The sequence below is a fragment of the Sparus aurata genome, chromosome 20, assembly GCF_900880675.1.
Source record: "Sparus aurata chromosome 20, fSpaAur1.1, whole genome shotgun sequence".
Classification (NCBI taxonomy): domain Eukaryota; kingdom Metazoa; phylum Chordata; class Actinopteri; order Spariformes; family Sparidae; genus Sparus; species Sparus aurata.
The window spans coordinates 9529263-9544974 of record NC_044206.1 but is presented as its reverse complement, the minus strand read 5'-3'; the positions used below and the strand labels follow the sequence as shown (position 1 = coordinate 9544974).

At 42.6% G+C, this 15712-nt stretch overlaps 1 protein-coding gene and 1 long non-coding RNA gene across 2 annotated transcripts in view; one reads left to right on the top strand and one right to left on the bottom strand.

Annotated features, from left to right (window-relative positions):
- Positions 1-981: 981 nt before the first annotated feature.
- On the bottom strand, positions 982-9788 carry LOC115571375 (uncharacterized). Its single transcript, XR_003981914.1, has 3 exons — positions 9660-9788; positions 8160-8330; positions 982-1391 (listed from the first exon to the last, which is right to left on the bottom strand). It is a non-coding gene; the product is annotated as an uncharacterized LOC115571375 (long non-coding RNA).
- Positions 9789-9824: 36 nt separating this feature from the next.
- cdc42ep1a (CDC42 effector protein (Rho GTPase binding) 1a) overlaps positions 9825-15712 on the top strand; it is a 14817-nt gene continuing 8929 nt past the window's right edge. The window contains exon 1 of the mRNA XM_030400759.1: positions 9825-9956. The gene's annotated coding sequence lies outside the window, so the exon portion shown is untranslated. The remainder of the gene's footprint in view (positions 9957-15712) is intronic.

Below are 15712 nucleotides of genomic sequence, written 5' to 3'. Positions count from 1 at the left end.
AGTCCAGGTTTAAAAATTAATCTCCCTTTGAATGTTGACATGGTTTTTACAGAGAATTACTACGTAAGGGTTTACACCTTGAACCATAGATGTGACCTTATAACAGCTGTCTCTACAGGTCATTTTTCGGGATATGATCTGTTAATTCATGTGCTTCAGATGTGTTGTCATGTTGATTTTAGCTTACCTTACCTTTGAAGGAAGTCAGGCTGGCTCTTTCCCCGGCTTCCCGTCTTTATGCTAAGTTAGACTAACCAGCTGCAACTCCTGCCGGTTGCTTCATGTTTATCGTGCAGACATCATTGAGTCTCGTCCATCATCTCATCCAACTTCTGCATGTGGGGCGTACTTCAGTGACGTCTAACTATTCACTACTACTTTAACCTGGACCACTTTGAGCTCCTAAGCAAAACAACAGATTTACTGTATAACAATGTTGAATGTGAAATTCCAGCCCAATTCACTCCATTTCATCATAACACCCAGACAGCAGGCTTCATAGAGGTAATCAATGCCGGTATTGTGCCGGATAAGATGGTCAGGTATTCGTCTCTATCGCCTCTGTCTGTAGTCTCATTCAGCTCATGCAACTTAAATGTATATGAATAAACTTTACAGCTGTTATCAAGTGGGTTAAGTAACACCATAAATCAGTGAGTGTATTCGTGCCCATGTGCCTGCATGCTTGGAGCCAAAGCACCGTTCTTGCTGAAGACCATTAAAACCACCGGACTTTCCTTTGATCAGCTTTTTTTTTTTTTTATCCACTGTGTGTTTAGAGGACTTATGGACTGCATGTGTGTTCGTGTGTGTGTTCAGGCATGTGTGCAACAGGTTGAGGGTTTTCTGCGTGGGTGTTATAACTGCTTTTGTATGCACATGTACGGATGAATGGACTTAACATGTTATGGCACGGTCATGTATGTGAATGTTTGGGTGTGAAATAAAACATTTTCCATTCATAAAGTTTAATGTTGAATTGAAAGTACCTGAATATTAATTTTCACTTCTATTTCAGAGGCAAAAATAGCTGAAATTGCTAGTTACAGCTGAAAGACAGTAATCTGTAATCTTAAAAAGGAGTAACTAACAGGCAGACACAGTCGCTCTACACATGTACCCGACATAATACTCACATCCACATGAGCACACATGCACAAAAAAAAAACACACAAGCCAAATCCACAGACAGACTGGGGAGCAAAGGCTGGTTCAGGAAACACACTTGATGAAAACAAGACATTTGGGATTTTTTTTCAGTCAAATAGTAAAACAGCCCCCTCCTGAACACATAAGTCAACCAAAATCCTAGACGAAGGGAGCGAGGGAGTGAGAGCGCCAGCACCTGTGTCCACTGCAGACTCCCCAGACGGACGTTTGGTTCCAGACTCCTGAAAAACACAGTAGCTGCTGTTATTCTAGGAGTCAAATTAGCGGACGGGCCGCCGAAGGTTGGAGAGGCCTAATTTAAACCAGTCTGGTCTCTGGGGAGCAGATCATGCCGCAGAAAAAGGATTTACTAACTGGGACTCAATCGCTGTTTTAATGTGCACCGCTGCGATAAAAAAACGAGGATATTACTTAGACTGAGAATTTGAATTTAATTAAGGTTGGTTTTGTTTGAAAGTGAGAAATTTGGGCTTTATAAACAGACTGTTGGCAGGCAGATCGTCTGCTCTGGTGTCCAAAACTCACACACAGGACACTGGGACACTCAAAGGCATAGCTGGATTTTTGGGGGATTTTACTCTTTTTCCTGCTTTACCAGTGAGAAGAAGTCATGTCTGCTTTCCTAATGTCTCAGCGTGCACTATTGATGGCATGCTGAAGGATGAGATCAGTCTGTTTTAGCTTAATCCATGCATGTTTATAGGATCAAGTAGCAGCATTGCAATAAAACTCACCCAAAACACGACTATTCCTGTAAGTACACACATTATATACAGTACATAACTCTCTAATGTGGCTGCACAGTTTGGGAGTAAGACCTTTTTCCAAACCATTACTTATAATTTCAGAGGGCTGTTGTTCATTACCTGAAAATGTCTCTGGTCTCAAATGAAAATATATTACAGTTCATGGCTGGCTCAGTGGTGATTTTCTTTGAAAATTACTTTGGTAATTGGTTGAATTTCTTGGGCTTGCTGCTGGAAATGTTTCCAGCATATCTGGCAGGCGTTTGCACTGTGTGAAAGTAATTTCCTGGAAAGACATCCCCACGTTCTGACTGTGAAAAAGTCATCCTGTTCTGACACACCAACTCACTCGCTACACATCTCCCTCCTCTCCCCCCCAAGCCTCCCTTAATCTGTCTTCTGAAAACGGTTTCTCCTCGATCCCATTGTCTGGTTTTTGGAGCTCACCTTGACAGAAAATGCTTTGAATTGACTGTTTGTGAAGCCCCACACCCCGAAATTACTCTTCCAGCTCTTGCCAGCCTGCCTGTTCTCTCACGGCACATTTCCATTCTCTCACACGGTTTACAACAATAACAATGGCACATTTAGAACTAAACTCTTGGTTGTTTTTTTCTAGACAGAAGTAGGCAAAAGCACGCTCTCCTTTCTTAGCCAGCTATTGCAGATTTTGCCATCTTAAATGACCAGTCTTGGTAGCAGATCTTATCAGCTGCAGCTAGCTCTCAAATTAACATTTCAAAAAACAGGGACTGGAGGGTGTGCTCCAATTATGGGGGTATCACGTTGCTCAGCCTCTCGGGGGGGGCTTATGCCAGGGTGTTGGAACAGTGGACCAGCTCATCACCCTTTCAAGGTTGTTTAGAGGAGGTCATATGTCCTCGTCCTTTAGTCAGTCCTGAACTGACAACCACATTTCTCCTGAGTTTAGAGTAATGTGGTTGTTGTGGTTGGTCCATATAATCAGTGGGTATTGGACAGCATAAGGGTTGTCCCTCATCACAGATTTAGTTTACGATTTTTATAGCTCTCAAGGCGCAGCCAGGGAGAGGAGGCGTCAGGTTTGGGGACTGTAGAATTGCTTTTCCGCTCTTTGCAGATGATGTGGTTCTGTTCATCAGTACGTGACCTTCAGCGCGCATTGGAGCAGTTTGCAACCATGTGTGGCTGGAACTAGAAACAGCACCTCACAGTCCAAAGCTTTGGTCCCCTGCCAGAATACAGTGGATTTCTGGGCTCACCCTTGGAGATTGGTTAACCCTTTGATTGGAAAATCACTGTTCAGAAGAGAGGTTTAGTAAGCGGTCAGTTCTCTTTTCCCCTGGGGTCATCGCTTTTCATAAACATCCATGGCAAACAATTCTGCTTGCTCAATGTTTATAAGGAAAAACAATTATTGTCCTTGTCCCTGAACAAAATGCTGTGCCTCGGGCCAGCAGCTGCAGCACAAAACACATTACTTGCACACTCCAGCTGACAAGGATCACGGCTGAACTTTGCCTTTTCCAGACACCACTTGGAAGGATTCACCGAGACAACAAGCCACAGACAAATTGGTTGAGGCCAGTGGAGCAGCTTCGACATTTGGGGAACACAAAGTAAATCATAGCGAAAGGGTCAACAAGCGCGTCAGACGCTAACGCTTGTTGTCACACACCTACTTATGAGGCAGGCTTAGGGACTGATTTCAGACCAAAGAAAAACCTAAAAATGTATTCTCACCATCACTGCTACCACTGGTGGTCACAGGGAAAAGATCTGACCCTACAAACCAACCCCCTCCTCTTTCTCCGTCACTCTCTCTCTCTGATGTTTTCCCTCTGGTTGGATATAATTACCCCTTCATCATGCTCGGGAAAGCAAAACAGTGATCTGTATCTCTGTATAGGAATGGTGGCCCAGTCTAAACACAGCCGCTGTGTTGTCGTGCATGTGCATGTGCATGAGCATGTGTGAGATGGGATATAAAAAGAAGCAGATCTCAGCATGCATCACCAGTAAGTGACACATGGGAGTTGGTGTCTCTGTTTGTGTGTGTGTTTTCATTCAGTAAAATCAAATGTAAGTGTCAGTACACATCAACAGGTAGGCAGTGAGCATGTTGGGGAACCTGTTTGTGGTCGCACCAATTGAAAATCATGAAACACACACAGACACAAACACACGCACACACACTTACACGCATCCTTGTCATCTGAAAGAAGTCCACTTCAGGTCATTAGACTATAAAAGCTTTTCCAAACAAGCAAATGCCAAAGTGGGAGCGTTTTGCCGCAGAGTCACTGAAGTGTGTGTTGTGTGTTTGTGCGCGATTCCCAAAGGTGCTTGACACAGGGCTGCCAAGAGCTATGAGAACTGCTGCTCGGTTCTCCCCTCGTGTGTTAGTCAGAGGAGAGTGATGAAAGTTCCCGAAAGAGAATAAATCAGCTTCAACAAACAAGACGGGAATACGAGGACTCTGTATGGTCAAACTGGTCGGACTAGGAGGAACAAAAGGTCAAACATAAAGGTGGCAGGGCGTCGAAACTCACACGTCTTGGAATCACTCGGGTTCAAGCGAGAGATGTACGAGTCGTGAGAGAGTTGGAGGGGAAAAAAGAGCAGCGTAGACCAAGAAAAATGAAAAACAGAGGGGGAGATTGTGAAAAAGCACTAAATTTGTAATCTTGCCTCCCTTCGGAGACCCAGATCTGAACGGCGTCCAAAAACTTGTGAGCTTTTTTGAACAAATAGCTGACATGCCTCGGAACAGAGGTTGTTTATCTTGGGATGGAGTGAAGGGGAGAGAGAAGAGGGATGCAAGGAAAGCATGGGAGAGAGAGGAGGGGGGGCGCAAACAGGAACAGAGAGATGGACAGGAGGATTTGAGATTGTGCAAAAGAAATACAAGACAGAAAGAAGAGAGATGAGATGCATGGGAACCAGGCGATAAAAAAAAACAAATGACAGTTTCGGCAGATCGACAGGAATAATATTTGGCTTCTCAAACTCACAGTAACAAAGACCCAAGCAGCCTAAAAATCAGGACAACCAACAGGTCCAAACAGAGACTTAATGTAAGAATGTGTGAAGTCAAGACATGTCAAACAGTGCTTCAAACATACGAGTAACAAAGTGGTTTGGAAAGACAGAAGAGGACTGGACAACACCAACGAGTCTGCAGGAGAATAAGTGACAGACATAAAAAAATAAAAAAGTCTACAATTCTACGAAACACACGTTTTAGTTGTAGTATCTTAAAAGGCTTTGCAGGCTGAAGTGCCGAAATCATTACAGATAACATATCAGCTAAGATAACAGCATTTAAAAAGCACTGCCTGAACAATTACATACAAAAGACACATTTAGACTAAGGAGTCATGATGAAATGATAATACACCCACTGTTACAAGAGGACTGTTCACAATTTACAACACAAACACTTCAAATATAAACCTATTACCAAGGCAAACTTAAAAGCAGCCCTTAGTCACTGTAATGACTCAGGCATTCAAATGTTTTTAGAGGACGAGGTTGGATTAAGTCCATGATTGAACCAAAGCCAAACACACAGGAGAGGAAATCTCCAAAAAATGAAGTTCAGAAAAGGTCTTGAAAAAGGTGCAACTGTAGCTTAAACCTGCTTTAATGGGGACAGTGCAACAAGTAACAAACATGTTTACCTTGTACGTTTGTTACGGATAGCATGTTAGCTAACAGTTGCACATTTACACAACCAGGAGACACGCAGCAACGTTAGCATTCAACTGGATTTGGTGGCTGTTTGTTTTTTTTTGGCCACCTAACAATTTTCTAAGTTCAACATTTACTCTGCTTGAGGCTCGGTTTTGGTCTCCACCAGTCCTGAGGAAAATATCTGGCTCTTTAGCGAGATGGTAATGTACAGTGGGTCTAGTTGAGTATTTTTTGCTGAAAACAGCGGCGATGTGACAGCTAAACATTACATTTTGTTGTCATTATGAACGTTTTGGTTGTGAGGAATAAACACTCGCAGTCACATCGGATTACGCTTGGAGCCATTTACCGATGCTCGGAGAGAAAATGTGAATTTATCTTCACTTCTGTTTATCAGCTTGACTCCAGCTGCGATCCACGGGGGGGATCTCCATCGTAGGGTTTTTATATGCTGTAATGTTGACTGCAGACTGGAGCTCGAGGGAAATGTACTTTACTTCATGCACATAATGTTACAGAGAGTCGTGAGGAATAGAAGGAAGAGAGCCAGAGTCGGTGGTGAGTGCTGAGTTGAGTGATTGATTCAAACACACAGACACACACTCAACCTCTTCACAGACAAGGTTTTAGTTTTATTCATGTGATGTTTAGTCTTGTTCGCCAACTTCCCTCCTCACTCTCTGAATCACTCAGAGATTTCTCTGGGTTTGAGCATTCGTGGAAACATTGGGGATACTGTAAAATGTATAACAAAAGAACTTTTTTGGACATTTTACTGCAGACTTCTTACATATTATAAATCCCCAAATAAAGACAAAAAACAACAACAATGCATTAGTCTGTCTCTTGAAACCTTTTTGACTTCCCTACTCTATTTGCGGCTCTTTCTCTTCATCTTTAAAGAAAAAAAAGGACACAAATATATATACTGTAGTTTCCTTAATAAAATGGGGATTAATACATATTAGGTGCTTTCATGAGGGCATCACCATCGTAGTGTATGTGAGACTGACTCAAATGAATCTTCAGTGCACATGTTTCTGGTGATGATGGAACATGTCAACCAGTGCAATCAATGTGTTTTCAATTATTTTTAGACAACAGTGGGGGTTGTCTAATGGTAAAGAGGAACAAGCTACATCAGGCTTTGGCTACACAAACAATACTGGTTAGAAGGATTAGTTCCATGTTTCCGTCTCTTCAAAGGATTTGTTCACAATATGAATAAATATAGTATATCACCAGCCTTACTCTTTGACAAACACACTGATATTTGTTTAGCGTGCCAGCTGTTTGCGTGCATTGTGAGGTGTTAGCTAGTGGTTATCACGGGGGATGTTTTGTAAACCGGTACAAGTCTGGATTTTCTGCAAGAAAAAGAGCTTGTTGATTCCGAAAGGAAACTGGATTCCAACTTTTCTGCCACCTTTGCCAGAAAATCTGGAAATTTGTTCAGCAAACATCCAAAGTGAATGTCGCCTTGTGAATCTGCTGGGAGCGCCGTGCAGCCTGGCTACTGGAGGTGTCAAACGAGTGTCTGTTGAAGAGGCAGTGCCAACACTTCATGCCCGAGAAGTGTGGGCATAGGTGGCAGCTGGAGACAAGACAGACCAAATACAGACATGCTGTTTGACACACACCGCCATGGAATTCACACACATACACACCCACAAACACACGCAGACACTAATCCTTTAGATGCCCTCAAGTACTGTATATACAGATTAGAGGTGGGTATTAGACAGTGTCTGTGCTTAGAGGACACCATTCAGCTCCTTTGTCATGAAAAAAGCAATGAATCATCTGTTGCTATAATTACACAGTGGATTAAACAATTAAATGAGTCATGCTGAACACAATCGAAGGCCCAGTCCTCAGAAAAGGTGGACCCTGATTGGCTGACAAGGAAACATGTTGTTCCAAAAAAACAAAACAGAAACACGCATCCTGGACCAATCAGTAACAAGTAACAATGCTTGTCCAGTCACAGTCTTTTTGAAACAGACAAACAGCACATTCCCCACAATTTCAACAAAGTCGAGTCGGTGTGAGATGTTGTTCACGAGGGGAAGACTTTTACATTTAGCAGAAAAGACTAAATGAATGGATGGACATTATGGTGACCCAGAGGTGAATGTGGTGCTTGAACATGTCCTCGTTCAAACATAGCAAAGTGCTCTTATTGGATAGATTTTAGAAATACATTACTGATTGGAGCCAAGTATACTGGATTCATAAGGAAACTTCCCTTTAGCGAATTTTGAAAATGGAATAACTGCAAATCTAGCCATGTAAACAAAATATTCATTTTTTAAAAATCTTTGACAGCATGAGTCAACAGACTGTTAACGGCTGTGCGATGAGGAAGGGTGTTGTCTGAAACAGTGAGGGATGGTGGTTTTCCCAATGATGTGTGATTGTGTTTACTTCCGCCTGCCTACGTGTGAGCTTGTAAGTGTGTGTGTGTGTGTGTGTTTGTGTGTGGTATACTGCAGGGAGGTACTGTGGCACTAAGAGGAGGCATGTGGCTGCGGTGTGATCGGTCGTGGTGTACGCTGGCAAACTTACTGGCCACCTCGGAGCTTTAACGACAGACAGACCTGCTGGAAGCCTTTGAGGACGGGGTGAGGATGCTTCTGTTCCTGTTGATAAGGCTCTGTTTCCTGTTGGACAGGTCAGCAGAGGGACCACTGGCATGTGCACTTTATGGGGCTACATCTCTGACGACTGTTGTTCTCCCTAGCGTTGAATGAAATTTTGCAGCAGTCGGTCAGTAAAATTAAGTTTATGGTTGAAACTGTGTTGTTTTTTACGTATGTAAACCTGTACTTACCTCATCAGCATGAGATTAAAAGTTGTGTATGCAACAAAGGAAAATCAATATATCCCTCTGATCCAAATGGTTAATTGGGAACTCACTATGTTTGTTTCATGCATGGTCACTTAAAAGCAAAATACAAACCGTATCATAAACAGCGACTCGTTAGCCATTTGTCCAATGACTCACTAGACTCTTGATCTGGTTTCCTTTAGTTGAATCATTACACCACAACATGAGCAGACTGATGTCATTTCTTTACAGCTTTCAAGGGATTTCAGTTCAGTTTTTCAAACAGTTACATGGCAACGTGAACAATTGCCCTGAGTGCAGATTTTAAAACACAAGAACAACATACGTATTCACCTGCCCCCATGTGCGCTGAAGAGTCTACAGATTATAGCTATATAACAATAACAAGAACACCTAAACTGTGAATTATATGCAATAGCTGTTAAAAGTTATATTATACTGGGAATATGTATTTGCTTTTTTTGCATAGAGGTCAAATAAAAGAAACCACTCTCATAGTACTTTTCCACTGAAAATCTACAGCCAGGCGACATTTAGCTAAGCTTAGCATAAAGACTGGACAAGAGGAAACCCCTAGCTTGGCTCTGTTTAAAAGAAATTGGCCTGGCAGCTCCTCTGAAGAGATATAGCAGATATTATGATAGATTTGGCAAATTTTTATGAGATATAACATATTCATTAGTGAGTGTTGGCATGCAGATTTGGTTACGTTTTGACAGAACCAAGCTAACGCTAGCTGTTTCCCTGTTTCCAGTCGTCATGCCATGCTAAGCTAAACGTTTCATACAGTAGCTAGCGTACAAACATGGGGTGGTATCAACATTTTTCATGGAAGAAAAGAACAAGCACATATTTGAAAATATCAAAAACAACCCTTTAACTGCTCATATTAGCCCACCATACACAGACGGTTGTTTATCCACAGGCCTGCAGTGTCACTTGTGTTTAGCCTAGTTTAAGTAACTGGACATTAAGACTGAGTCACCATGTACTAATTTCATAACTATGTGTTTTCCTCTGGCTCAGTGTCAGCAGAGGCTCAGCTGATAAAGTCTGATGATTAATCACTTGACAGATTAGAAAACAGGGATGTAATCTCCACTCAGAATCAGAATGCATCTTTCCTCACATCCTCAAAAACGCCTAATTAGTTCATGAAGGTCGTGTGGTAGCGCCCCCTGGTTTGGCTGTAAAAGACGATCTCCCTACATGTTTACCTTGTGCTTCAAACCGTGTTGACAAGCCGGTTGACATGTTGCAGAGACAGGCCGGAGCGGGGCAGCGTGTGGGAGCTTCCTCTGATGGTTTAATCGGCATCTGATCCACGGCACCGCCCCTTCCTCCCCTCATCCTCCGCGCTGCGCCGCTCCTCACACCCGGCGCACCAGCGGGACAGTCCGGCTGCAGCACCGGCTCACTCGGACCACGCGAGCCTCAAAGACAGCTCCTGCTGGAGGGATAATTAACCCGGAGCCAGCCAGTCTCCTGTTTTGGTTTCGTCGCAGCTTCATTTGGTGAGTTTTTTCTCAATTTTGACGTGCGATCACTTTTAAAGAAAGACACACAACGAGTCTGTTACAAGTTCATGAGGACTTCATTACACTGTTTGAAAAATCTGTTGTGACTTTTTGATGCCTATTGAGACTTGAAGTTTATCCGCACAGTGCAATGTAATCATTGTGGGTATTTCATAGCCCATATCCTGCACTATCCCTCTGCTATGGTATTTTTAAAAGTGTATTTTTTTTGAAAGTTTTGTTTGTGATATTTGCATTATTTCCTCAAACACACTTTCTGCTGCTTGAAGGGGCTTTAACTTAAAAAAAGAATCAGTTATCTCCTTTTAGCTGCATATCATGCAGTTATTAATTATTGATAATGTTTCCTCTGCTGGAAAAATCAAGTGGAAAGATAAAGCCTCTGGAAAAAGAAAGCAAACATATTAGGTTCACTTTCAGATAAGGTCCAGACTGTTATCAGACGCGGTGTTAACGCCGGTGGGTAAGTTGTTTTAGCAACTGTGAGAGCCTTTCCTCAGATGTCAGACATGAAACTCAATCCTCCCTGTCACATATTTATATCCAGCAGCAGTATATCATTACTATCCCCCCCCCCCCCCCACGTTACCTTGGTCAGAATAAACTCCACCACTGCTTATCACTCTGCCTTATAATTACAGCAGTTACATGACATAACCTATCAATTTTCATGCATGTCGCTGACATTACTGGTGCAACGCAACATGGTGAAGTTGAAGTTGGTGCCCTTGAGGTGTTTTAATTATGGAGACCAACAGGCAGGCACAGTGCTGGACTCATTACGAGCTTGTGTGGGGGGGGGCAGAGGCCTTGTGACCTCTGCAACCTGCCAGCCGGCCACGAGGGAGGCCACCATGTGAAATACCACACACACGCACCCGCACATGGATCGAAGAGCTTGTTGGCTGACAGTAAACAAACGTGCTCATCGGTGATCAATAAAAAAAAGCCAGCCTGCTGTGGTGATAAGAACACAGAAGCCGATAAACAACACTGAGTGATCAATTCAGCCCTCGTAACTGCGCTGGATCCGCACAGCGTGAGACTTTTTTTCATGTTTAACTGGAGCCATAATTCCCCGGTTAGTCTCCGCAGAGTAGGTGTACAGTATATCCTCCTGGAGAACGTGCTTTGATAGTTCCATGTCGGCCTCCTTTATGCTCTCAGCTCAGCCAGCAGCAGATTATTAACACATGCATGTAATGTGTTTCATCAACATTCCCCTCATATGATTTACACTAATGATACAGCAGTACTTTACAAAGTAAATGTGCACAGACCTTCCCCGGGGTTTTTCCAGTCTGTTCCCCATCATTTATTTTTTCTTTACCTGAGCTCTACATTCCTCTGAGGGGGACCTTTTGTGACCTTTGGGTGTCATTGACGTAACCAACAGGCAAAGGGTCAGAAGCAGAGGTGCAAACTTTCAGTACCGTCGTTGTATTTGCTTTCACGCCGCCTGGTTCTCTGGCTTTTATTTCTTTGCTCCATTTTGCCACACATGATGACGTTGGTTAAAAAAGTGCCCCATCATGATCTGTTTGTAACCAAATGGTCGCAGCTCATCTATAACAACAACCCTCCAGTAGAGGATGACACCACAACTGGTCACTGCTGTCAGCTGTGTGGAGGAACGACTCCCAAATCCTCTTCCCCAACCTAAAGTAGCTGTCATGGATTTAAAACGAAATTTAAGATACTTTAGGAAACAGATTTTAGCGGACTGCGTGGGTGAAGCGAGAGGACATTTTTGACCCAACCATGAGTTTTTAGTTTGAAAGACAGGGATAGGCTGAGGTCTGTTTGTTGACTGGCCGCTATCCAAACCTTGACTGCATGTGAACTTCGCGTATGATTGATGTGGACGACTGTGAAGTTTCCACAGCTCTGGCTGGTCTCCACCTCTCGCCGTTCCCCCTGAAACTATACTGCGTGAAACTTTAATATGAAACTAAGAGTATTTTGTGCCGGCAGTGTGAGGGATGACAACACAGACAACAGAACCAGTGGGTCTAAGGACTCATGTTGAGGGATATGTACCATTATGAAAGAGCAACGTTTGAAATAAAGTTTTAGTCTTTCGTCAAACTTGTGAAATTGTTCTTGAATTGAAGCTGCTTATTGGCCAATATTGACCCGGTATCAATGTGGGAGTTTAAAAAATTCCAGTATCTTAACATCAGCTGACATCTGTTTTTTTAATATGAACATGTGACAGTTTTTGACGTGTTATTTGCTTTCTGGGTTAGTTCAATATCCCTCACATCAAATAAGTGGCAACATTATTAAGTTAAAGCAACTACAAGAAATTGTTTGAACTTTCTTTGTTGGTTGATTCTGGCAGGCCCTGTGGACAAAAGATGAACATGGTGAAATAAATTAAACATGGTTTCAGTCGCGTACCATCAGACTACAGTTTCTCCCCTCTGGCTGTCAGACTCCTCACTTCAACCTGAGCACTCTGGCATTAAGGATAACTTTAATTACTACACAGAAATATCCAATCATCTGAAGGTTACGTCTTCTTATTTTGGTCATTTGGTCAGACCAAAGGCATTAGTGTTCCTTTGAGATCATGTCATCGCCAGTTAAAAGTTTGTTTTAATACATTTGAAATAACCCAGCGTTGACTTTTGGTGCCAGTTGTCTCCAGTGTGAAAGTCCTGTGTTTGTCTGATCCATCCATCCCCCTGCCTATGTGGACTAATCATTACTATGGCAACTTGAGGTCGCTACCCAACAAGAAACACAATTTAAAAAAAAAATCGAAATAACCAGCTTTCACAGTCGACCTTTATGGTTGTTCTTCTGTAGAGGGCAGGTTGGATGCTACAGTCAGAAGATGGGTAGCTTAGATTAGCGTGGCTTTCTAAAGATAACAAAGTTGGACTACCATCATCCACCAAGAAATACTTAAGCACGTGTTACCCTGCAGACACCTCTTAGGCTCACTAATTAACCAATCATATTTAATTTACCCCATGTTTCCTGTCTTTGTGCTAACCTAACTGTCTCCAGCTTCATGTTTAAAATACAGATATGAAGGTGGTGTCTATATTCTCATCAACTCTCGTCAAGAAAGCAATTTAAAATTTCTTTTACAGTAAAAGACACTTTGCAGTACAGAAACAAACTTGTCACTGCTCTCTGGTGGACAAACTCTGTTAAGGGGGACACTGTTGCAGAATGCTCTTAGAGATGTCTTTACGTTCTGGCACTGCAATTTCTTGATTCTATTGGCTAACATAGAAACTGATACCAATATACTGTATGTTGAGATACTGAGATAAAATTGTCCGATGATACCAGCCATGCACGTTTCAGTCAGAGTGCATCAGGTCTATATTTGCTCTGATCACAGGTAAGCTGACCCCTGTAATGAAGAGGGGGGGCTCTGCACGTGTAGTGGGACAAAAAAAGGGAGATGAAAAAGAAGCAAGTTTATGTATGAGCGCAGAAGACGTGTAAACCAAACCAAAGAGAGGCAACAAAGAGCAAATTGGTACTGCCATTTCCAGCAGATCCAGGAAGCAGGCAGCCTCGGAGAGTATGGATATTTGTCGAAGCATGAAAATGTTTTCTTGGCCGAGGAGGAAGTGTAGCAGTGTTTTGCTTGGACTCAGGCTGAGCGTGGACGGCGAAAAATAGGAGCGTAATTGAAAGTCAAAGGGTGAGCCTGAAAAATGTGGCCTTATCTTGTATGTTTGTTCACCTGGTTAGCGGGGTTAGTGAGTGAAGGACATGAGAAGAGAGGGATGGTGAAGGGAGGGGAAACCCCCCCAGCATGAAACACAAAGTTCACTGCTGATTTGATTCAAGGCAAACTGTGGCAGAGTAAACGTTTGAGTTCAAGTCATCAGAAATAGAGATTAATGGCTGCGTGTGAGCCTGTGTGGGCCCAACAGCTGTTTCAGCCTCCCTAAGTCAGTCAAAACACTCAGAGAGAGGCAAAGAAAAGAAATGGAGGGGGAAGGAGAAGAAGAAGAAGAAGAAGAAGATAAGAAGAAGAGAGTAATCAAAGAGAAAAACAGGAACAGAAGAAAGAAAGGAGAAGGAGGGTCAGAGAATAAGCAAAGGATTGAGGAGGAATAAACAAAGAGAGGAAAGCACTCAAAATGGGTGTTAAGCAAGCAGGGAAAGAGAAGAAAGAGAAGAGAAAAGAAGAGGAGACAAAAATACATTTTAGAAGGCAAGTATGGAGGGAAGAAATGAGAGGGAGGGAAGAATCGAGAGAAGCAGAGAGAGAAAGAAAAAGTCAGGAAAGAGGGAGGGAGAATGAAAGAAGAAAAAGGATGTTTGCTGTCCAAACGTGGTTTCAATCAGAACCAAGGTTGAGAGGAAAGATGTTTGATGGTCGTAATCGAGAGAAAGACTCCACCGACCGATGCTCTGCTCAGGAATGTTTTTCGTACACACACACACACACACACACACACACACACACACGGCTCCTATTAGACTGTGGTTACTCTGGTTTACATCCAGCAAAGCCACTTCAAGCAAATACTGTACATAGTGACATGGAAATATTTTATTGAGCCTGTCTGTGATGTACGAATTCACCAAAATCCCCTTGAATTGTGAGATGCCCAAAGAAAGCAACTCAAAAACTGCAGCAAAAAGATTAACTAAGAAGTTTGACTCCCCTTTTTTTTTTTTTTTTGCTCCCAACATTGTCTGTACTACTGATCTCTTGTTCAACCCAAGATTTCTGGGCGTTGAAGTTCAACAATTTTGTCAGGGACAGCGTTGAAAAAAAAGCTTACAATCAGTGTCCGACAGAGCGTGTCAGGCTCCGTTATTACACTCCTGATCCTGCAGGAACAATGCAGGTGTTCTTTTTCTTTTTTTTTTATTAAGTCATGAAGACATTTTAAAGGAGAAGGTCATCCTGAAACATGAAACAATGCAGTGGTTTACAAAAGCATCTCAGTCCCCAAAGATAATGAACTTGACAAGACTGTCAAAAGTCATGATGACCAGACTAAGAATTCACAGCCATGCTAGCAGTTCAGTGCGGTTCTTTGAGTTAAATGCTAATACCAGCGTGCTAAAATGCTAAAAAAAAAAAAAAACAACCATGCTTCCATGCTGATGTTTTGCAGCTGTAATGTTTACCAATTTTACCATCTCAGTTTAGCAGGTTAGCACGCAAAACTTTGTCGTAATTCATCCAACGTCTATTGAGACATTTCTCTGAAAACGATAAATGTCAACTTCATGGTTGCACCAGAGGATAGGTCATTGGATCACCAAAAGATTCACCCTCTGGGGACCACGAATGTCTGTGCAAAACTTCATAGTGTTCCACCCAATAGATAAAGATGAAGCTAAAAATGGTACAAAAAATGATAGGCGTCAGAAATGTTCACTGATGCTTATTAGTGATGATGATATCAAAGATGATCACACGCATACACTGAAATCTTACAGGGTCTTTAATGCCTCAGTTGATCATTTTTCTTCTCTTCTCTTACGTCCTATCATTTCGCCCCGCTCCCCTTACGTTCCCCTCTTTTTCCTCTCTCCTCATCCGACCTTGCCTTTTTGTCTCATTTCTCTCAACATCCATTCCTGTCATCTCTATTTCTGCCTTGAGTTGCCATCCTCCCCCTTCACTCCTTTTTGTGAAAATGAAACTTAATGTTTTTTTCATCCCACGCTTCCTTGCATCACTTCTCACCCTGCCTCGCTTCAGTTTCAATTGACTCCCACCCTCCCTGAAACTCTTT